This window comes from Grampus griseus (genome assembly GCF_964374135.1).
Source record: "Grampus griseus genome assembly, chromosome: 2".
In the NCBI taxonomy this organism is placed as follows: domain Eukaryota; kingdom Metazoa; phylum Chordata; class Mammalia; order Artiodactyla; family Delphinidae; genus Grampus; species Grampus griseus.
The window spans coordinates 152,330,836-152,354,650 of record NC_139018.1 but is presented as its reverse complement, the minus strand read 5'-3'; the positions used below and the strand labels follow the sequence as shown (position 1 = coordinate 152,354,650).

Genomic DNA, 23,815 nt, shown 5'->3' with positions numbered 1-23,815 from the left:
CCCTGAAGATAAAATGCTGGATAGAGGAAGAGCTACTGTGAGGCCAACTTGCTTCAAGATGGGCTCTGATAATGGACACTTAGAGCTACTTGGGAAATGGGAAGGGTCACCTAGAAAGACATGTTCTCCAAATTTCCCAGAATTTGAATTAAAAGAGTGGCTGTTTGAAAACATACTGGAGGATGGAAAATGTCCAAGACGCTGACACCTCTGCAGTTGTGTGTCCACAACTGTATTCTCATGGTGACAACAGATGCAGTCAGGCTCCATTTTCCAACAACTTTTGAAATGTGCAATAACTAACAGTGTTCATCTCAAGAAAAAAACTTATAACACAGCTTTTCACGGTTAAACACTCTTACTGAGCTACACTTTTTCTATTTTCTAGTGGAAATTATAACCACAGGTTACCATGTTTTCTTTCCTGTGTTTGAAAACCACATGTGTTTGGGTGAAAACATGAAGGTGAATAATGAAATGGAAGACTTTAAAATACTAGGTACCTGTCGCTGAAAATGAAAATGTCTTTTCACTGACGGCTTCCTCTGCTGCAAGAAATCCTAGTAAGTTGAAAATGGAGCTTTGAGTCCATCAATCTCAGCTGAATACAAATTACATTTGATTATCCAGAGTAAAAAACAAGTACTATTACTTGTCAGAATTAGGTTATTTTGTACCTTATAGATTTTTTAAATTGAAAGGAGCGTTATCTAGTCCATCACTGCATTTTACAACTGGGGAAACTGAGGCCCAGAGAGATGGTGAGACTCCCCCTTATCCACTGGCTTGCCAACAGTGAAGCCCAGGCGTGAATCTGGAGGTTTATTTCTCTGAAATCCATAAGCTTTACACACACCACCCTGTCTCTCTTCATAATATAGCAGATACTATTAGAAAGGTTTGGGACTATATTGAGTGCTTACAGTGGAATTTCCACATGTTTTATTGAAATGAACTCATCCCTACAAGGTAGGCAAGTGGAAGCAGAGAAGTGTTGAAAATGTATTGAATACCTACTATATGAGCAGGAACTTTCCGTGTCCTAGAAAGACTTTGATCATCAGGATTTAGCTGCTATTGAAGGTAAAGAAAAAGGCGATGATGCTTCTTTAAGGCTGAGAGTCAGAAACCAAATATATTGACATTTATTCTTTTCTAAATGCATGGCTTGAAAATTCCACCTATTTCTCTGGCTTCCTCAGCAACACCAGAAACACCCACAGGACCATGCTGACCCTCTGTCACAAGATGCATCCTAACGCTCACAGGTTTTCATGAGGGATAAAGGCTGAGGGTAGGCTGGTTGGCCGGGAGCATGCAGTCCATTTGAACCTGGACCACATGGACCTTTTTCATACCACACCCCTCTCTGCCTCTCAGCCCAGATGGTGCCTCAGTGCGGCTGCGCCTTAAAAGATTCCATTCCCACACCTGGTCCTGGATTTGACAGTTGCAGAAACAACCTTGTAATCCATACCTGATGAGAGAGCGTGCACTAACCATCATGGAGCATCCCCCCCACGAGATAACTGGTACTCAGTTAATCAGGAGATTAAACCACAGATCAAATCAGTTCTTCACGAGCAAAGAAATATTCAAAAAAACGATAATATAGGAAAGTAGCTGTTTTCAAAAGGATATAAAACTTATCCTTCCGGAGTTTAGCAACATTATCTTTTGAAATAAACGTTTTCAGCTCCTTAAGTGTATGATTAAGTACAATTGAACAATTCAGAAGACACACAAATTTTTATCAACCAGCCCTCCTTTTTCATATTCTTTATCAACTCTCAGGATCTCTATCATTATAAACCTTATCTTTAATTACCTCAAGTAAAAATCTTCCAGATGATTCTTTATTGTCTTTATATTTTTGTCTGTATTTATATTTTATGCCAGTTATTTCATGATGCTTTAATCTCATAGACACGTTACCGCCCAAAAAGCAACATTGATGGGTCATAACGACTCTCATTTGTACTTCACATTCGTGATTAAAGTCCATTTAGAAATTGGCACAAGCTGCCTTTCACCCAAGTTGGGAAATATTCTAATTTTTAAAACATTTTTAGGCATTTACCCGCTGACTATAGTGTGGACTTCAAACTATTTTTTACTGAATTTTTGCCTTTATAGGACAAACATTGTGTATTATTTACTCTGTACAAGGTGCAGTGGTAGGAAACTGGTCAGGGGCGGTGGTGGGAACAGAGACAAAGACACAAGCACAAATCTGAGGCTGAGATGTCAGTATGCTACCCTGGAGAGGGGCGGCAGGTGGATTTCAGAGAGAGAGAGGGAGAGAGAGAGACTACTGTGAAATAAGAGGTCAGGGAAGCCTCACAGAGGAAAAGGAGCCTAGAATCACAGCAGTGAGGGTCCAAAAGGACTGGAAGCACCATCTTGTCTAACTCCCTCGTCATCAAACAAGGAAAAAGGACTCAGAAGGTAGCAGTGACTTGTTTGAGGTCACGCTCTCATTGAGCTTAACTTGTGGCATATTGAGTAACACAGAGAGAGAGAGAGAGAAAGATAGGTGGGGACAGAGAGGGATAGGGAGAGAGACAGAGTGACAGACCCAGAGAAATAGAGAGAGACAAAGAAAAACAGAGACAGAGGCAGAGATAGATCAAGGAGAGAACTCACACATCTGCCCTGCAGTCGCACTCGCTGAGTTTGTGAACTCACCTTTACCTGGGACACCAATCCTGTTTCAGGCTACAGAGAAAGGGCTTTATGAATATGATAATATTATATTCCACTCGCAAATAACCCTTTTTAAGTCAGTTTTTCTAAACTGAAACAAACAAAAAAACAGTTTACCCATTTCTCCTTCCACCCCCTGCAAATGTCAATCTGCTCTCTATTTTGGGGCTTAGTATTTTTTGTTTTTTAGGTTCCATATATGAGAGATCATATAGTATTTGTCTTTGACTTATTTCACTTAGCTTAATGCCTTTGAAGTCCATCCATGTTGTCACAAATGGCAAGACTTCATTCTTTTTTATGGCTGAATAATAGTTCATATTATTCCATTATATATATATATATACATATATATAACATTATATCTATCACAATTTCTTTATTCATTTATCCATTGATGGGCACTTAGGTTGTTCCCATATCTTGGCTATTGTAAATAATGCTGCAGTGAACATGCAGGTACATGTATCTTTTTGAATTAGTGTTTTCATTTTCTTTGGATAAGTATCCAGTAGTGGAACTGCTGGATCGTATGGTAATTCTATTTTTAATTTTTTTGAGGACTTCTGTTTTCCATAGCACCAACTTACGTTCCCACCAGAGCGTGCAAGTGTTCCCTTTTCTCCACATCCTTGCGAACACTTATTTCTAGTCTCTTTCAGATAGTAACCTTTTTATTGGGGTTGACACGTAGAGAAAAGTACATAAGCCATATATGTGCCATGAGATGAATTTATGCAAAGTGGACATATCTATGTAAATACCTCCCACATCAAGTGATAAACCAAGCCATAAGCCATTCTAAGAGCATAAGCCATTGTAATGCCCGTTTCCAGAAACTACATCATCCACATCCCTAAATGTAATAACTAATATCTTGACTTTTCATGGAATAAATTCATTATACCCATTTTTGAGCTTTATGTAAATGAAATCACACAGTGTATATTCTTTTAGGCCTGGCTTCTTTCACTCAGCATGACAATTTCTGAGAGTTGTTCATGCTATAGCAGTAGTTTGTTAAACTTCATTGCTGCCTCATGAAATGTGGTACATCATAATTGCACACATGATGCAAATATGTTGTTCACATCTTTTAGTGCGTGTATGTATACGTGTCTATACTCAAGAAATGCCTGGGTCACGGAGTCTGCATATGCTCAGCTTTGGGTAATACTGCCAAACAGTTTCCCCTAGTTGTACTAATTTGCATGAGAATTCCACTTTCTCCACATCTTCCCCATAATGTACATAATGGAGTCACTATGTCCAGAGTTACAAAGTAGATCATGGAATTTTTGGAATTTTCTTTCTTAGCTGAGAAATAAAAGGAAGAATGTAAGTTTGGAACCATGGAAGAGGTCTCCATTCTATCTGAATGAAATCACAAGGAAAAGAGAAACTATGAATCTGCAAAAGGTAAGTAAATAGAGGTTTGGAAAAACAAATACATGTACAATAGTTATTTCAAAACTCTTTTCAGGGCTTCCCTGGTGGCGCAGTGGTTGGGAGTCCGCCTGCCGATGCAGTGGACGTGGGTTCGTGCCCGGTCCGGGAGGATCCCGCATGCCGCGGAGCGGCTGGGCCCGCGGGCCATGGCCGCTGAGCCTGAGCGTCCGGAGCCTGTGCTCCGCAGCGGGGGAGACCACGACAGTGAGAGGCCCGCGTACCGTAAAGGAAAAAAAAAAAAAAAAAAAACTCTTTTCAATGCTTTGATACTCTATGGAACGTGAAAAAAGACCATAATAACCTCAAGAACCTATGTTTAAAGACTTTCCGTTGATTAATTATTTGGTTTCCTTTGCGCTGGTCCTCACTACCTTCCCAGGAGAAGTGAAAACTTGGTAATAATATTGTAGCAGCTGGAATGTGGGGCACCTTTTGCTGTTTCACTCAGAACCCTTTTTAAGTTCTTAAGTTTTTAAGTCTTTTTAAGTTTGCTTGGCACATCAGGTCACATGACAGGTTCTCAAGCAACAGCTGTCTTGTTTTTTGCTTGGAGAGAAACTTTCTTAGTGTGATTACAATTTAATCTGAATTTCTGCAGCCCTTCCCAATTTATGTAACACTCAAAGTGATTTACTTAATCTGGAAATTCAGTATGAATTGCTTTCGCCTGACCAGAAGCTTTTCCCTCTGGTTAAAAGTGCATGATCTAATTAGTAAACAGGGAGTTGCTGGTTTTCTTTCCCGCACAGTAGAAACTACTTAAAACAAGTGACATTTGAGGAAAACAATTTAAGCCATTCTGTGGAGTTATAAGGACAGGTTTAAACAGTATCATTATTCATTCTTTAAGATATTTGTGTGTGGGGAGAGTAATTTTTGTTGTTTAGGAAAAAGCCAACTAGCCGGTCCTGTTTAGAGCAACCAAAGCATTCCAATCATCTGGCTAAAAATCACATTTGCAATTTCTTGACAAATAAAACATTAACAAATCAAGTAAAAATCAAACAAACGAAATTTTAAAAAGGTATTGTGAACCATAAACTACAAATTGTGTGATGCAGACAGTTTCAGCTTCAGTCTCAAGATGTGTGCTCTCAGCTGTGATTAAGATAAGATACCAAAGGATTAACAGTCATCTTTATACTTTGAGTATACGAGGGTTTTACAACTTCTTTTATATATATTTTAATATTTTTCAAATTTTCTATAACTAATATTCATTACTTTACAATTAGGCAACACGTAAAAGTTATTTTTAAAATAAAATAATCCCCAAAATTATAGATAAAAGCATGTAAGGAAATATATCAAAATGTTTATTGTCTTTGGTTGTGCAACTATGGGTAATCTTTTTTCTCTTTTTTCTTTTCTCTAATTTCTAGATGTGTGTGTATGCAAATAAATGCATAACTTTTATCATGGGAAAAATAATAAACATTATTTTTCAAAATCTGCAGGCAGACTATGACCCCTATTTTTAGTCTCTTTAGTTGGTGGCTAGAATTCTCTAGACACAGTTTGGCATAGGTCCAAATGATCCCTTCCTGTGTTCTGAGTCTGGCTTTGCCACTCACTTGCTGTGTGATCTTGGATAAGTTCCTTACCCTCTCTGAGCCTTAGTGGTCTCATCGGTAAATTGTAAATAACACCACCCATATTATAGGTTTGTTATGCGGGCTAAACAAGATAATACATGTAAAATACCATGGTACAAATGCTTTATAAAGAGTAGCTGATCATTCAAAGTACAACATTCTCTTCTTAAGGTTTATAGGGACCAAAGTGCTTTAGAGGTTTGACCTACTCAGTCTTCCTTATGAAATTGGCAAGATGTAATCTGCATACCTCTCCTTTATTTAATTTTAAAACAAACAGAAGTATTTGTGAAATAATGCATGATATTTGTAATCTATTTAGAAAAAAAGCTTATCTTCCAACTTAAGATACTGCATATATTTGATTTGGGGGCATATCTCCATCAAGTTCTAGTATGAGGTGTAGAAAGATTAATTTATTTTTCATTATTTTTAATGTTGCATAAATGTACAAATATAACCTATTGATATGATTACTTAAATATTACAGATTTTTCTTTTATCATCAGAGCACATTTTATTCAAGTCTTGGGCAGTTCAGGTTTATGGTTTGTGTGTGTGGTATATGTGTGTATGTGTGTTTTATGTGTAAAATGGAGATAAAGCATCTGCTCTCTGAGTGATATGTTGAATCCCAAAGGTAGGGCTTTACTTCTTTTGCTTGCTGACTCTGCCTAGTATACAAGCAGAAAAAGAAAAGACAGGAAAAAACAAAAGAAAAAGAAAGGAAGGAAGGGAGGGAGGGAGAGTGGGGAAAGAAAGAGAAAGAGCAAAAGAAAGAAAGAGAGAAGGATAGAAAGAAGGAAAGAAGGGAGGAAGGAAGGAAAGGAAAGAAAGGAAAGAAGGAAAGGAAGGAAGGAAGGAAGGAAGGAAGGAAATATCAGCTTGGATCTACTTACAACATATGAGCCAATGTAAGTTTAAAGAAATAACCGGTCTTCACTTAGAGGGGTGGGATAGGGAGGGTAGGAGGGAGGGAGACGCAAGAGGGAAGAGATATGGGAACATATGTATATGTATAACTGATTCACTTTGTTATAAAGCAGAAACTAACGCACCATTGTAAAGCAATTATACTCCAATAAAGATGTAAAAAAAAAAAGAAAAGAAATAACCAGTCTTGAGCGTCACCATTTGGGGCTAAAAACAAACATTTCAGGGATGAGATGCTGGGGTTGGGGGATGAAGTGGGAGCCTGCAACAGAGCACCTCTGACTCACAGCACAGCCAAATATCGTCAATTTAGCCTCATTAGGCCACTATTCTAACCATTGAGGAAAAAAAGAAATTACTTATATTTTCATTTCGCAAAATATTTACTTTAAACTGAATGGTTGAAACTATTGTGTAGTCAGGAAAGCTGAACACAAAGAAGAAATTCTTGACTGTCAGCGTTTTCCTGTGCCATCAGTGTATGACTTCCTCGAGAATATTTGAATTTTTTATACCAATGACTCTATTAAATCAGCAACGAGCACTAGAAGCAAATTATATTACATTCCCCATCACTAACAATTAGAACTACCTTTTAATTGGCATTTATTCTTGGCCTTTTATAGCTCAAAGAAACCTGACAGAACAACCCCATGTAGTCCAACATAAATCCCCTCCCTCCATCTGTGTGTGTGTGTGTGTGTGTGTGTGTGTGTGTGTGTGTGTGTTTTAATGGCAGAATAAAACCATAAACAACATGTGTTTGAGAGGTGTGGATTGAAGAAAAAGGGAGTAATGAGGGGCAGGTGTGTTATTTGCTTTTTCAAAAAGGAGACTGAGAAACAAAGCACTTTACTCTAACCTGCCTTCACTGATTTCCAGATCTAAGGGTAATTGTGCGGTGTCAAATCGTAGAATTGCAATAATCAAATTTATAAAGATGACCAAAGTTTCATCTAATTTCTCCCTCCAGAATTCACAGATTAATTCTCAGATTTATTAATCCTCCCTGGGGAGGATTTCTCATCAAAATGTACGGTCTTTTGCACTTTCAGTTTGCTGTTGTTTTTCCACTGGTGGAAGAGAATCACTAAAAAACGTGCTCTGTATAGATGATTCTATCTAGTCAGTCTCCCTTTAATTTCAGACAAAGTTTTATACCCATTGGGGCCATACTCATTTTGCTGATATACCTGGACTCACCAAATCCAAAACGTATCTGTGGATCCTCAGAGATTCTGGACCTTTCCTTTCTCCCTGATTCTATCCTTAGACCTTACAAACACACCAGAAGTTTATTGTGTTAACTTGTATCCATATTAAAACATTGAAAACGTTACCATTCACTATCTGATTCAGATACTTACGTTACAATTGGAGTCTCTTTAGGGGCAGGGATGACTTTTAAAAAATGGTGCCTAAGGACTTCAGAAGCCACAACTAAAACAAGATAGCACATACAGAGTGAAGTAAGTCAGAAAGAGAAAAACAAATACCGTATGCTAACACATATATACGGAATCTAAAAAAAAAAAAAGGTTATGAAGAACCTAGGGGCAGGACAGGAATAAAGACACAGACGTAGAGAATGGACGTGAGGACACTGGGAGGGGGAAGGGTAAGCTGGGACAAAGTGAGAGAGTGGCATGGACATATATACACTACCAAATATAAAATAGATAGCTAGTGGGAAGCAGCTGCATAGCACAGGGAGATCAGCTTGGTGCTTTGTGACCACCTAGAGGGGTGGGATTGGGAGGGTGGGAGGGAGATGCAAGAGGGAGGAGATATGGGGATGTATGTATATGTATAGCTGATTCACTTTGTTATAAAGAAGAAACTAACACACCATTATAAAGCAATTATACTCCAATAAAGATGTTAAATTAAAAAAAAGACAGCAATATTGTGTTTTTATAACTCTCTACCTTAAAAAAAAAAAGAAACACTTTCATGCTCAATTTCTTTATGATGTAACAATATTTGATGCTCAGGAAAAATGATTTACTCTAAGCGTCCTGCATCATTAAAGATTAAAATTTTTATTTGTTTTATTTCCTATGGCTGTATTAAGTGGGCATTTTGATACCTTCTAATTTACAACTGGCCATCTACACATGTGTTAATTCTTCTTAGAATACTGTATTCATCAGGACATCTGTAAACATACACGATTCATTTAGTGTTTCGAGAATAAGGCTATAATTTCAGCTCTTGTCTCTGTGCATGATGGCAAAAATCATGGCTTTGGGGGTCAACAGACTGGGAGTCAAGCCATACCCCACACTTATTGGCTCAATGAACCTGGCAAATCATTTATTTGACCTCTGAAGCTCAGCTGTCCTATCTGGAAAATGAAGAGGATATTACTCATCTCAAGGGACTTGTTGTAAGAATCAAATTAACTAACTTAAACAAAGCGCTGGGCACCATGCCTGGACACCCGCCATAAATGCACAATAAGTTTTAGCTTATGTTAGGTGCACTCATCATCTCTTTCTTAAATGGAGACAAAACACCTACCTCCCCTACGTTGTCTAAGATTTTAAAATTAGTTTAACATTACTAAGCATGTATAATAACAGCAGAACTCTCAAACATACCAGATTATGAACATTGTTCCTTTTTTATTTCAGGATAAAATTTGCATTCACCTTTCACCATTCCCCCTCATGGTTTGGAAGAGTTGATATCAATCTTACTATCAACAGTAATCAAGGTTTACTTACTCCCTAAGGGGAGGACCAATTTTTGCTTCCCGGTTTAGAGCTCTCCTCTGGCAATAAAAATTTCTAATTGTTATCCTTTTTTCCCACTTGAATGTCTATAAAGTTGGAGGGAAAGGGGAAAAAAAATCTCCCTTTCCCTTGTCCAAGCTGTGGATTTAAAATACCTGTTTTTATTAGAGGCAGTGGTATTTTTATTGAGGTATAGTTGATTGATAATATGTTATTTTCAGGTGTACAACACAGTGATTCTAAATTTTTATAGGTTATACTCTATTTATAATTATTATAGAATAATGGCTATATTCCCTGTGTTTTACAAGAAAATATCTGTTTTTTGTCTGTGCCTCTTTCACCCGTAGCTCCTAGAATAATTTTGACATTTTCTGAATAAACTTACACCAGACACAACATGTTTATCAAATCTTCAGTCAGGGTAGGTCATTGTCTTCCAATTCCATGCTGATTCTTCTGGGTGTTGAGGTGGACCACTTTATAAACTCCTCATGAAATTGTCCGGACTGGTTTCCTCCGAGTGGTGACTTTCTGCACAGACAGAAGGGTCCTTGTGAAATTATCCTCTGTTCAAACTGTCTGTGGGATCATATCCTACTTCTCCCTAATACCGTCTTTCTCCAAATTGAGGCCCATAATAAGAATCTTTTCTTTTTAATTTCAATCCCAAGGTCAGTTTCACAGAAGGGTGTCAGAGCTGGCCTGTTTGGGAGATAGAGCTTAATCATCCAACAGGTCCAAATTAAAAGCAAAGAGATGTCTTCAGCTCCCTTTTGCAAATCCCAAGTAGAAGGAAGATGGATTGAGATGTCCCCAGAGATAAGATTCCAGAGAGTCATTTATTCCTTAGCTCTGGATCCAGAGGAGAAATCATGTCTTTCCCAGCTAAAGGAAACTGAAAAAGCTGCCCCACAGTCTTATTCTCAGCGCGATTCCAGGAAAGTTCAGGGCAGAAGGTGAAGCGGGGAAAGAAGTACAGAACTGAAAGTTCGGGTGTGTTTAACGTAATGAGTGGAACCTCACCACCCACGTGTAAGCCTCTCCCGGAAATGCAATTTCCTCTTCCAGGAAATAAAGGTGTGGAGAACTTCTGAGCAGCAGCCATGTTTATAAAACAATGAGACAAAGTCTGACACAAAACAGAAATGCCTTGTAATCTGGGGAAGGGAAGGCTGGCTATACAGGATGCTGGGGTCAGAAAGGTCTACAGGTATCCCTAACGCCTACATGTAACAAGAACAAGTCGGGATTTTTTTTTCTTTTAGACGAGATTCAACACAACAACAACAACAACGCCTTTCTAGACATTTGTTGACTATTGTTTTAAAAGATCCAGTCTTCAGATTCATGGGTTTCCAATCGTAGGACTATATGGTTATATAGTAGAGTAGCACGGGTCTCCAGGGACCATTGTCCAAAAGAGAGAGAAGCAGAAGAAGGAGGGTATGGCTATAGAATGGAGGCAGTATTCAACAGTGCCTAAGGGAGCCGTTTCAGACTGGCTTGAGTTTGAATACTGGTTGTGGTACTTTTTTTTTTTTTTTTTTTGCTGTATGCGGGCCTCTCACTGTTGTGGCCTCTCCCGTTGCGGAGCACAGGCCCCGGACGCGCAGGCTCAGCGACCATGGCTCACGGGCCCAGCCGCTCCGCGGCATGTGGGATCTTCCCGGACCGGGGCACGAACCAGTGTCCCTCCATCGGCAGGCGGACTCTCAACCACTGCGCCACCAGGGAAGCCCCTGGTTGTGGTACTTTATTAACTACATGATTGTGGGCAAGCTGCATAATCCTTCTAAGCTGCATTATTCTCGTCTCTAAAATAGAGATGATGATAGTGATGATAATGAGGATATAATATCCACCTCTTAAGATTGTTGTGAGGATTAAATGAATAGTGCATCAAAGGTGCTCATCACAGGGCTTCCCTGGTGGCGCAGTGGTTGAGAGTCCGCCTGCCGATGCAGGGGACACGGGTTCGTGCCCCAGTCCAGGAGGAACCCACATGCCGCGGAGCGGCTGGGCCTGTGAGCCATGGCCGCTGAGCCTGAGCGTCCAGAGCCTGTGCTCCGTGACGGGAGAGGCCACAACAGTGAGAGGCCCGCGTACCGCAAAAAAAAAAAGTGCTCATCACAAAAATTACTAATTAAAAAAATGAAAAGTGCTCATTACAGCCACTGGTAGATACTCAGTATATGATCATCATCATCATCATTTGAAACTTTTTAAAAGCCACAGACTACTGACTAAATTAAAAGGACATATGACTTTCCCTTGAGCCCCTACATGTGATTAATATTTAACCTTCTCAAATAGTCATTTCTCAAATAGTCATTGAAAACCCCAGCAAGGAGGAATGAGTGGGTTTGCTGTCTCCCAGGCCCTGCAGCCTCTGGCAGTCTGCCATCTCTCTTCCGTGTGACAGGCTCTGCTTAAGGATGGTTGTGGAGAGCCAGGAGGAAGGCATCTTGAACCAGGAGGTTTCCCAGAGAGAAGCTGGGCCTCTCAGTGGGGGTCGTTTCTCCAGCTCTGCCACCTTGTTCTCAGCCATAGATGCATCTTCCCACCAAATCTCAATAGCATATATACAATGGGCGCCTACTGTGTGCCAGGCTCTGGTGACATCACAGTGAGCCCACACAGCCAATGTCTGTCCACACTCACACCTCCTGGCTACTATCTTCCAAGAGGTGGCAGCCTCTCTGTTGGATGATCCTGGCCCCAGGGTCCATGCAGTGCTGTTACATATTGATAAGTGTGAGAGACAGCAAACTTTTCAGGGAATATATTTTTATCTGTAAAAGGTGTGTGCGTTTGCTTTGCTGAATTTATACAGATTAGGGGGTAAAGTCAGCATATCTGGCTTCCCAGCACAGGCCTGCCACAAGGCAGCTATGTGAATTAAGTCAGTAAACCCTTCTGGGCCTCAGTTTTTCATCTTTAGAAGTTTGGGACTAGCTGTAGTCTGAGCTGTAGCCAGCTGACGGTCTATACTTGCATGATCGGAAGCGCGCTGATCCAAGGTTAGGCTCTTCCATACATTTTTAATCTCCCTCTCTTAAAAAAAAAAAAGAAAAAAGAAAAAAAAAGACAAAACAAAAGACTATTGTTTTATTTCTTAAACTAACCTGGGCTTAGTATATTATAGCAACAAAAGCCTACAGCAAGTACATTTTAATCATTTCGTGGCCTAATTGAGAGGGAACGGCCCTGCAGTACTGGTAACCAGTATATAGATTTTCTAACCTGAATGAAAAGTTAATTCTTCAGAGCACAGGAAAAAGCACCCCAACTATCCTCATCACGATCATCAGTACCACAAACCAGGCGTAAAATCTTCCAATGACAAATGCACTGATAAGACATTGCACTGCAGCTTCAAGGGCTGTCAAGTTCAAAGCAATGCAACTTGGAAATGATATATAAAACGACTGAGCAGGAACAGTCAGAGGTAGGCCACAACCGAGGAAAGATTATCTAGCGGACAGAACGGCACCAAATCCTTCTCAGGTGGGTCGTTTTAAAAGAACAGGGTTCTAGTCCTTTCTAGTGGAAAAAGCTGGCAAAACAGCTGAAGTTCATTTTACCTAATGACCTCGAGCCTTCCCGTGGGAAGGCTCGTTTCGCTTTTCGGTTTGGTTGGATGGAGAGTCACGTGGACTCGGGGCCCCTCTGCCCGCGCGCGGCGCCTGGCTCAGTATCCCCAGCGCGGGGATGGGTCCTGGTCTCAGGGCCGAAGCCGCCGCGAGCGGAAGCGCGGGGAGGAGCGCTGGGCGGGCCCTAGAGGAGAGCTGCGCGCGGCGGGTGGTGCGCGGGCCGCGACTCCGGGGAGGGTGTCGGGGGAGCAGGCTCGGCGGTGGGGCCGCGGGGTGACTAGCGCCCTCTGGCCGGCGCCGCCCGCGGGCGCACCCACCGCGCCGGCACCCCGCTCCCGCGCAGCCACCGCCGCCGCCGCCGCCGCCGCCGCCCAGCCGCGAGCTCGGGCCGCTGTCGCCCGCAGGTAGGTCCCTGCGCCGGGCGCCGACCGGGAGGGCAGGAGCCGCGGGGCCGGGGCCGTGCGCCCTGCGAGGGGTGGGGGGTGGCCACCCAGCTCGGGCTCTGGCTCCCAGCCGGTCCAGGAAGGGGCGAGTAGGCTGATGGCGAACTCGGAAACGGCCACTCGAGCCGCAAACTTTGGGTCTAGTTTCCGTGGTTTCTCGCGCGCGGGGTGCCCGGGATGCGCGGACCTTGGCCGGGCGGAGGCCATTGGGGAAGGGGCCGGGCCGCCTCCTCTTGCTTCTGGGGTTTTCTCTCACCTGAACGAACGGCTTGGGTGGGAGGGAGGGAGGAGGGCGGCGGAAAGTTTTGTGTTCTCGGCACGTATTGGGAAGGCGAGGTGTTTGATGCGGTGGCAACCTGTCCGCAGAGGAAAATAACCAGTTTTCTTGGCATTTGTTAGAGGATCGGATAGGGCTGCTAACACTCGCTTCTAAACAAACTTGGTTTGTTTCCAGGGGCCGTCGTCGGGGCGAGGCGGGTTTTGATAGATACAAAGAAAAAAAAGTGGTGCTTCAGGCCGTAATTGTGGGTGAGAGCGTTTTTTTTCCCGGTGCTCAATCCTGTAACCTTGGTAAGAATGTTTTTCAGCTTTGAGGGCCACACGTTAAGAAAGTAGAGTCAGTGTCTTTATTTTATTGGGTTTTTAAGGGCCCCGGTTATCAGTGTGAAATGGACCTTTCATGCTAACGGCTCGGCACTCCCCACGGGGTCAATGAAGAGAGGCCCGAGGCGGCCTCACCTGGGAGATGCTGGGATTTCTGCAGGATCAGCACTGCTGAGCTGCCTCGTCCTTCGGGGTTGTCCTGATCAGAGTGGTGCTAAGAAAAGATGATTCCGTGATGGACCAAGCTGACAAGGAAGGAGGTGGTGACACGGGGAGAAGAAGGAGAGGACACTGCTCTGTGTCCGTGGAGAGAATGACCCAGACCAAGGATGATCCATCCCTAGGTAGCGGTAACATGCGGGTCCTGCAGGTGCCCTGCCCTTTCTGAACACGAGTCTGGTTGTTGCTCTCCTTACATTGTTCTCTAGAAGCTGTGATCACCACCGTCCTTTCCTGTTGGGGATACTTGATAGACAAGCCCTGTTCATAAGGTCCCCCCCCAACTCCTACCCCACACCCAAACTTGTGAATCACCATCTTCATTTCCCCCATAACTTATCTTTGTTAACTCTTGTAAAATGGCTGTCTCACCGCGGATACTTAATGTCTTTTAAAAAATGCTGTGTCTGGTGGGAAGGAGGGTGACATTTACTAATTTGGTTGCAAATTACTTTTGAAGTTTATGCACAGCTGTTTGAAATCCCTCGGAGATCAGTGCCATTGTTTGAGGCAGGTGTCTGCCACAGACTGATCTGGTTAGTCTTGTGCTGATTGAACTGTATATATATTTAAAGAGGCAACATGGGAAGAGCTTCTAAAACCTTCAAAGCCCCAGCTGTGGAACTCCTCCAAGTTAGCAATTAAGTCAAAATTAAGTTGTTTTTTTGGGGGGTTCCCCCCCATAACTTTCCTCTCTGATTTCAAGAGTAACCTGTCGGCATCACCAGCCTTTGTTTCAGCCCCTGTGATTTTTCTTGTAAGCTTTTAAAATGTAAACTTCCAGGGAGGACTCTTGTCACCTCCTCCGCCTTATCACTTGTTCGCTTCCGCCACTGTCTTGTGTGATGGTTGCTCAGGATGGCAGGTGGCTCTCAGACGAGCTTGAGCTGCTTTCCTTCTCCCAGACCCTCCTCCCTGCAACAGACACTCCCTATTGAGTCTGTTTGGAAGATACATAGGTCAACACTGGAACTTTCTTTTGTGTCACTTGTCTTTCGGGTATGCAGGGATATTGTTCAGTAAGTCACACTGTGGTCCTTCTTCAAATCTCAACACCGAGATGAGATTTCTCTTGTTCACAGCAGGTCCTGGAGGCTCCCTCGAATAGCCCATTTGTCTTTGGCCATTTCTATAAAGGTCCCTCATGCCATTGTAATATATTGTCTCTCTTCTGTGGAAAAGACGAAATTCTTTTGTGTCATGAATTTGGTGTTTTATCTAAAATTCCATGTGGACTGGGTTCAGGATTTTCTTTTGAGAGTGTGGGCTTCTGGTAGAAATCTACCAGGAGATTCAGGAGTAAAGCTCCACAGATCTCCTTATAATGCAGAATTTGACGATAGGACATTTGCCTTCCTTTAAAATAGGAATTGGAATTAGTACTTCCTGTTCTTAGTGCATTTCATGTTTTAGAGTTACTGATTATGTTGTTGGCCTTTGAAAGTATTGCTGATATAGTAATCAAATGTGACTGTTAAGGGTATTTTTGATTTCAGGTGGCTTCCATTTTAGAGGGTTCAATCTTTTATCTGTTTTTCAAGTAATTTTCACAAATCATTTCATAAAAATAAAAAATGGTTGTAAGTCCCAGAGAATACCGATGTATAATGTGGTTTCATATTTACGTAATTTTGTTGCCCAAAATCAGATTGTAATTAAAAAGTAGGGAAATTAGTCTTGTGGTGACATGACATAGCATTAAACTCATTCTTTCTGTTTCTGTCTATTTTAAAACGTTAAGTGTCTCGTTTTCAAGCAGCAAATCATTCAGGTTTGCTTTCTACTATGTATTTTAACTGTTAAGGCAGAAATTAGGAGAAACTCATAGGAAAACATGATGTCGAGGCAAAAAAGATATAAGGTGTTTCCTTGCAATAATGGAAACATCTTTCATAATTTTAACCTGTCAAGTACTTAGACACATTGCTCTGTCATCTAAAGATATCCTTGGTGCAAAATGAGAACCAGAGGTTTCTGAAATTAGGAATAGCACATCCTAAGCCTGCAATCATAGATTTCTGCTCTGGGATTAAATTAGCGGATGTTCAAAGCCACTCACTCTGGCAGCACATACTTCTACAGATTGATGTTAACTTTTGTTTTTTCAGTTTTATTGGAGCGTAGTTGATTTACAATGTTAGTTTCAGGTGTACAGCAAAAGTGGTTCAGTTATACATACACATATATCCTTTTTCAGATTCTTTCCCCATATAGATTATTACAGAATATTGAGTAGAGTTCCCTGTGCTATACAGTAGGTCCTTGTTGGTTTTCTATTTTATATTTAGTAGTGTGTGTATGTTAATCCCAAGCTCCTAATTTATCCCCCTTCCACACACATTTCCCCTTTGGTAACCATAGGTTTGTTTTCAAAATCTGTGAGTCTGTTTCATAAGTGAGTTCATTTATATCATTTTTTTAAAAAAATTATGTTAACTTTTGAATTAAGCTAATAATATTGATGGTAATCAGAGCCAATAAAAGCAATAAGGCATGGTTTTATTGATGTATTATTATTTATAATTTATGTGCCAGACATTATACTCAGTTTTATTTGTATTTGACAGACATTACTGTCTGTAATGTTTAATCTTCGCGAAGCTTATATAAATTTGATATCACCATCACCACCACCATCACCATCCGAATTCTGCAGATGGGGAAACGGAGGCTCAGGGAGGTTGAGTCGCTTGCCCAGCTCTTCCAGCTGGTAACTGTTAGAATCAGGTGTGTGTGATCACCAAGCATTGCCATAAACCACAGAGCTAGACGACCTACCAATTAAATATTTTAAATTGTGATAAAATACACGTAGCAAAATTTCCCATCTTCCTCATTTTTAAATGTGCAGTTCAGCGGCATTAAGTACATTCACGTTGTCATGCAACTACCACCACTGTCCATCTACAGAGCTCTTTCATCTTGCAAAACTGACACTATGTACCCATTAAACAATAACTCCCCATCCATCCCTTCCAACAGCCCCTTAAAAACCTCCCTTCTACTTTCTGTCTCTGAATTTGATTACTCTAGGGACCTCATATAAATGGAATCAGACAGTATTTGTCTTTTTGTGAATTGCTTATTTCACTTAGCTTAATGTCCTTCAGGTTCGTCTGTGTTGTAGCCCGTGTCAGAATTTCCTTCCTTTTTTAAGGCTGAAGAAGATTCCATTGTATGTATCCACCACATTTTGTTTATCCATTCATCTGTTCATGGACGCTTGGGCTGCTTCCACATTTTGGCTTACGAGTAGTGCTGCTGTGAATATGGGTGTATCTCTTCAAATTTCTGCTTTAGATTCTTTTGGCTGTATACCCAGAAGTGGAATTGCTGGATTAGATGATAATTTCGGGTTTAGTTTTTTGAGGAGCCATCACACTGTTTTCTGTGGCGGCTGCACCATGTTACGCTCCCACCAACAGCACACGAGGGTGTCAGCGTCTCCCGTCCTCTGCAATACTCGACACCCATTATTTTCTGTTTTTTGACAGTTGGCATCCTAATGGGTGTGAGGTTAACCAATTAACCAGTTAGCTTTTTACCAAATCATTTGGTGCCCGACGTGCGGGTTCTCTGGGCCGATGCTGCTCCTGAATTAGTTTTTACCTATCTCACCTTGTGTTTATGTCCCTTTTTCTAGCGAAGAATAACTGGAGGACTTATTACTCCAGCACCTCCTGGAGGACTAGGGAACCCATGGGCAGGAGGGCTCCTGACAGATAAACACCGCGTCTCTGTAGGGAGGGCTGCCCCTGCTTATGTGAAGGACCTCGTGGTTTAGCAATGAATAATTGTTGAGAATCAAGTAAGCGTGGCGTTAGTATTAATGACACTAAATGTTCAGAACAGACCCTTTGCAGAAGATTAGGTAAAGGTTGAGTTATCTCTCATATGTGACCAAAACAAGACAAATTCTTTTTTTTTTTTTTTTTTTGCGATGCGTGGGCCTCTCACTGTTGTGGCCTCTCCCGTTGCGGAGCACAGGCTCCGGACGCGCAGGCTCAGCGGCCATGGCTCACGGACCCAGCCGCTCCGCGGCATGTGGGATCTTCCCAGACCGGGGCACGAACCCGTGTCCCCTGCATCGGCAAGCGGACTCTCAACCACTGCGCCACCAGGGAAGCCCAGGACAAATTCTTAGGACAGTGGAGAGAACCAAAAAGTTGATGGCTGTGGTTTCATCCGTCAAACTGTTGTTGGGAGGCGCAGAGCCGCACGCTGTGCTGTGTAACCCACCCGGGGCGGAGATGCAGACAGATGAAGGGGAAATTATAAGTGTGATGCTTTCATCATGTATTGGGTTGGCCAAAGAGTTCATTTGGGTTTTTTTTATAACGTCTTATGGAAAAACCCAATGAACTTTTTTGGCCAGCCCAATATTTGTATTGTTATATGTCAGTTTATATGACAACGTTATATGTGTAGTTTGTCTGTTTCTTTCTCTAGAGTATAAACTCCCTGAGGGCTGGCGTTTGTCTGTAGCCGTATTCCCAGCTCCTACAGTAGTGCTGGCACGTAGTGAGTAAATGAGTGCAGAATGAGTGTGTAAGCGCTGTACTAGGGACATACGTGGTGTCATGGGAGCACTAGATCTGGGGTGTCTGAGAAGACGTCCCAGAGAAAGCAACGGCTCAGCTGAGACCTGAGGGGTAGATGAGGATGTTCTGGAAGGTGGGAATGGCATTTTAGGATTGCTGGGAGCATGACATCCTAGTGAGGGAAAGGAAGACAGTCTGGTTAGAGCACAGCTGGTGAGTGAGTAGAGGGGCTGAGCCCAGAGTTCCCCCTCAAAGTGTGCTACTGGCATCAACTACACTCTTTAGTTGAAAGTACAAAGAGCAGACCCTTAGATGCCCTTGGCTATCTTACCCTCTTTCCCGTCTCAGCCCTCTACTCAGTTCACACTGAGTAGATGCTAAAATAAGCATGTAGCAAGTAGCGTGTTGCCAAGATACGGGGGAGTTTCCAAAGCAAGCCAAGTGCTGTGAGTTCATGGTCAGATAAGACAACTCTTCTCAGCCCAGGTGAGCAAGAAGCCAAGTCTTTCATGAAAGTCAGCTGACCTTTCTTTCAGTTTGGGGAGAAATTCACGTCAGCTGCGTGTGTAGCGCTTTTAGAGCAGTAGTCTTCAGCATTTTCCGTTCTGTGGTCCGTGAATGTTTTCAGTGATAGAAAAACAGGCCTCTCACCCAGTGTTTTTTAAACTGCAAGACACAATCCATTATTGGATTATGAAGTTAACTTACTGTGTTGGAACAAGCATATCTTTAAATATGAAGTCGAATGGAACAGAAAAGACCAGCAGGCATTTCATGTAGCAAGAGTAATTCATGAAAGTTTGGGTCCTGGAGTTTGGGACATGTGTCTTACCCAAAAGCTTGAAAATGATAGACCCATGACATTTAGTTTTCTATAATGTTCCTTTTAAGTTATAGAATCACACAGGCGCAGGCCTGGAGGGAGGGCAGGAGAAAGTGACATTAGTTGGGCGATCACCATGCAGGTGCCTGGATACATGGAATTATCTACTCCTACGGTACTGCTCATTGGGTGGCATCTGCAGTTTACAGAGGAGACGCTGAGGCTTGCAGAGCTTAAGAAACTTGACCGAGGGTTACCTGACAAATGACTAGCTGTGAACCCTGATCTCTTGGCTCACAATTTAATCTTGCTTTCAGGCCTCCATAGATTGTATTCCCGCAATTTGAAGACATCTTCTCAGGGAATGTGTTATAACCAGATTCCACGTTAGTTAAGAGGAATATGGACTTTGGGATATACCCCATCTGCTTCTTAAGGAACTAAGTCACATAGGAAGAAGTAGTATTGATTAAACAGACCAGGGCTGTTGACAAAGATGAAAAGGGCCACTCTTTCCTCCCCCCTGAAGCTTTCTCCCTGCCGCTGGGCGAAGCAGCCTCCGTGGAGCCATGTGAGGCGCCGCGCTTTCCTTTCTAAAGCTGGGATCCCTGGGGCCATAGCTGAGTCCCACTGTCTCCTTTTCGCAGTGTGTATCCAGAGGCTAATGAGTTTCTACTGGACAAAGTGATGCAATTATGCAAATTCCTGGTGCGTGATTCCATGATCTCCAGCACCTGCCAGGCTTTCAGACTTTGCCTGGTCAACTCTCTAAAGCAGCTATTTCAGACCGTCTCCTGCCACCGTCACCCCCTCAGCCTGCTTCGCTGAGAAAATGGAAGTTTTCCTGATGAAAACCACCTTACCCTGAGATCACAGGGCTACAAGCCCAACTCTGTCTGGATCCACCCTCCCATCCTTCCCGTCTTTTACAATGAAGAAAAAAGAAAAAAAGCCTCACCTGTCTAATGTTCATCCTCCATTGAAGCTCTGGAATCCATTCTTCCTCCTTGAGAATCTCATTCTCTTGATTATGTCCTCTTGCACCTGTATTTTCCTTCCCTCCCTCATGCCTGGCCCCATTCTCACTGTACAGACATGCTGAAATCCCTCCCTTCTTTGAAGAAAAAGGCCATCCTTCTGTGCCTCCCTCCAGCTACTTCTCTCTTTCCTCCTCTTCACAGCCAGACTCCTTAAATTGTCCTCTGCACCTGCTGCTCTGTGTTCTCCCTCCGTGTCTTGGCCACAGACATCTGGCATTGCCTCTGGGAATGGATCCCACTCCTGTTCCCTTTTGCTGATTCTTGCTATAATTCCTCTCCCGTCTTCCTTGACTTCTCTGTGGCAGACAGCTACTGAGCACCTCTGGATTCTCTGAGCAACGTCTTCCTCCCATCCCCCCTTCCCGTTCTCCTTCCTTCCTCTCTTGTGCTTTTCAAGCTACTGCTCTCCTTTCTGTCCCCTGGAAGGTTGATGTTCCTCAGTGTTCTCACCCCATGGGTAACCTCACCGCTCACTGACCTTAACAGCCACCTCCTGGCTGACCACTGCCCATCCATGACCTATCCAGAGTCCTCTTTTGCTGCTGCTTGACGGGCACATCCAGCACCCCATGCCCCAAACTGCAGGTGTCGTCTTCCCCTTTCTCTTTCCACAGACCCGCCTCCCGTTCTTTTCTGTGTCTGGTGCTGGCATCAGCTGTCCTTGCACAAGCAGAAACCTGGATGTCTTCCTTGACTCGTCACCTCCGCAGCTCAGCCCAAACCAAGTTCTGTTACCTGCACCCCCTGCTTATCTTTTTACTCCATCCGCCTTCTCCAGCCCCCACGCTATTTGCAGGTCACACCATTTCTCTTCTGGATCACTGCCAGAACCTCCTCACTGGTCTCTGTTACTGTGGACTGTCCTCCGTGCTGCAGCTGGGAGGATCCTTCTAGAACCCAGATCTGAGCTTGTCACTCCTTGCTTTAAACTCTCCAGTGGCTACCCAGTGTACTTGGAATGAAAGCTGGACCCTGTAACATGAATTAGAAGGTTCTAGTTGGTCTGCACTCCCCCGTCCTCTCCAGCCTCATCTCTCCAGCACCACACACATCACTTTCCTCCAAGTCCAAGCCTCTTTGGGTTCCGTAGTGGTTCTGTGCATCCTACTGCCTCATGGAAATTTCTGCCCTACCTCTAATCCCTCCTTCCTTTGGCTATTCTCTACATTTTCAGTGCCTCACTTAGATAGTTTTCCTCTGGAAAACTCTTCCTCCAAATTAGGATGTTGTTTCCTCCCACATGTCCTTAAAGCATGTACGAGATCATCTATATACAGCACTTAGCCCCATGTGTGGCAACCAGTCAGTACACGTTAGCTGGCACGGCACTTAGCATATACTGGTTTCTTTACCTTTAGATGTTCCAAATAGATTGTAAACTCTCTGAGGGCAGAAGGCACGTTCTCTTATTCTTGATTGAATCCCTGGTATCTAGCACTGTTTCTGATGCATCGTAGGTGCTCAATAAATATTAGTGGAATAAATAAATGAGCCAAACATTTTAGAACCTTTATTGTCTAAGGGGCTGTGTGCTAATCCCAATCTAGTAGTTTAAATGTCTACACAAATAGAATCATTATCATCTTCAGCAGTTTTTGCCTGTGGGTCTCTGGAATTATCTAGATACATTCTACCACAGAGTCAGAGTTGAAGGTGATGGGAAACATTTAAAAATGGGAAGACGCAAAAAAAAAAAAAAAAAAAAAAAAATGGGAAAACGCATCTTGCTACAAGGGAAAAACTCCATCTCCCCATCTCTGTGGTATGATTTTCTCCCTCTGTCATCCTCATAGTTTCTCACTTTGCTGGGAGATGCCAATAATAAAAGGCAAAAAGATTAGGAATGATCAGGAAATAAAAAGTAATATTGAAATATTCTGAAATATCCTACAAGGTTGAGGCAGTAGGTAAACATTAAATGCAAATATACAGCAAACGCAAAATTATTTTAATAAAAAGAAATTATCAAAGGGTAAAAGGTTAAAAAATTTAATGAAACGATAAAAGATTTTAAGGATTCTTCAGAACAAAATCATCATGATCTTACACTTCATTAAGGTAAAAAGTAAAAGACTAAATTTGAGAATTAGGACAATAAAGGCATGCCAAAGATTCAATAATTGAGAGTATTCAAAGAAAAATAGCTTAAAGAGTAATAATTTAGGGGACTCACTGAAAGTGTAACCAGAAATATGGAACCAGCGGAGGAAAATAACATAATATTTAAAGAAGATTAAAGATAAATCCCAGCAGTAATAAAACGAGCACCAGCCTGGGCTTCTAATGGCAAGTAAGGCACAGCTAAAACAATGTTAAAACTGGAGCTTAGGGTTTTAACCTCAAAAGCCTGTGTCACCCCAGTGGGATTTCAGAGGCAGTTCGTAGTATACTTGCTGTGTGAATGCCATCATGTTTCAGGGGAAAAGCTCTGTGAGTTCCACTGTGACATTCCCCCCCCCGGGGGTGGGTGGGGGAATCACACAAGGGCAACCAAAGAGTTATGCTCATCTTTGACTGCAGAACAAGGGAGACATTTCTCCCTGTGTGAGACTCAGCACCCCTTCCTTCCAGAGCCTAATGGTTTCTCCATCCCATGTATCCTGCTTTCCTTTGGGAAATAAGAAAATCAGGTGGCCCCCCAAGTGCATTCCTCACCGTGTTCATGGAGCCTCTTCTCAACCAGAGTCCCTTTAGCAGTCACCCAAGCAAGTGTCTTTGTGTGTTGTACCTTTTCTGTGTAGCTTGTAACGTGTTACCCTCCCTCTTATGCTTCCTCATGTCTCTGGGGACTTGAGATTCTGTCTAGCTCATAAGCAGAGCTCAACAATGATATTCGAATTCAATTAGTATTTCCTGAGGAAGCTCACCTATTCCAGGTCTTCTATTTCCTTCTCTTTCTTAAACTCTCGGCACAGAGCTCAGACCGCATTTTGATTTGCGGAAGTCATGAAGCCTCTCCTAGTCTGGGAATAGATTTTATTTTTCTCTCATCGCTAACAAGAAGGATTCTGACTTTGAATGTCACATTTTTCAGGGCCTAATCATTAGTGCTAAGAGCCCTAAGCACTGCAATGTTGGCCTGTCTGCTTAAGGTGAATGTTAAGGGTCTGGCTCAGAAGTGGTGCATAG

At 42.6% G+C, this 23,815-nt stretch overlaps 1 protein-coding gene across 2 annotated transcripts in view; it reads left to right on the top strand.

The window, feature by feature from the left end:
• Positions 1-13,347: 13,347 nt before the first annotated feature.
• PRKCQ (protein kinase C theta) overlaps positions 13,348-23,815 on the top strand; it is a 159,321-nt gene continuing 148,853 nt past the window's right edge. The window contains exon 1 of one of the 2 annotated variants that reach the window (XM_082649703.1): positions 13,348-13,421. The gene's annotated coding sequence lies outside the window, so the exon portion shown is untranslated. Of the gene's footprint in view, positions 13,422-14,336; positions 14,408-23,815 lie in introns of those variants that run through there. The other variant, XM_082649705.1, reaches the window with a different exon arrangement.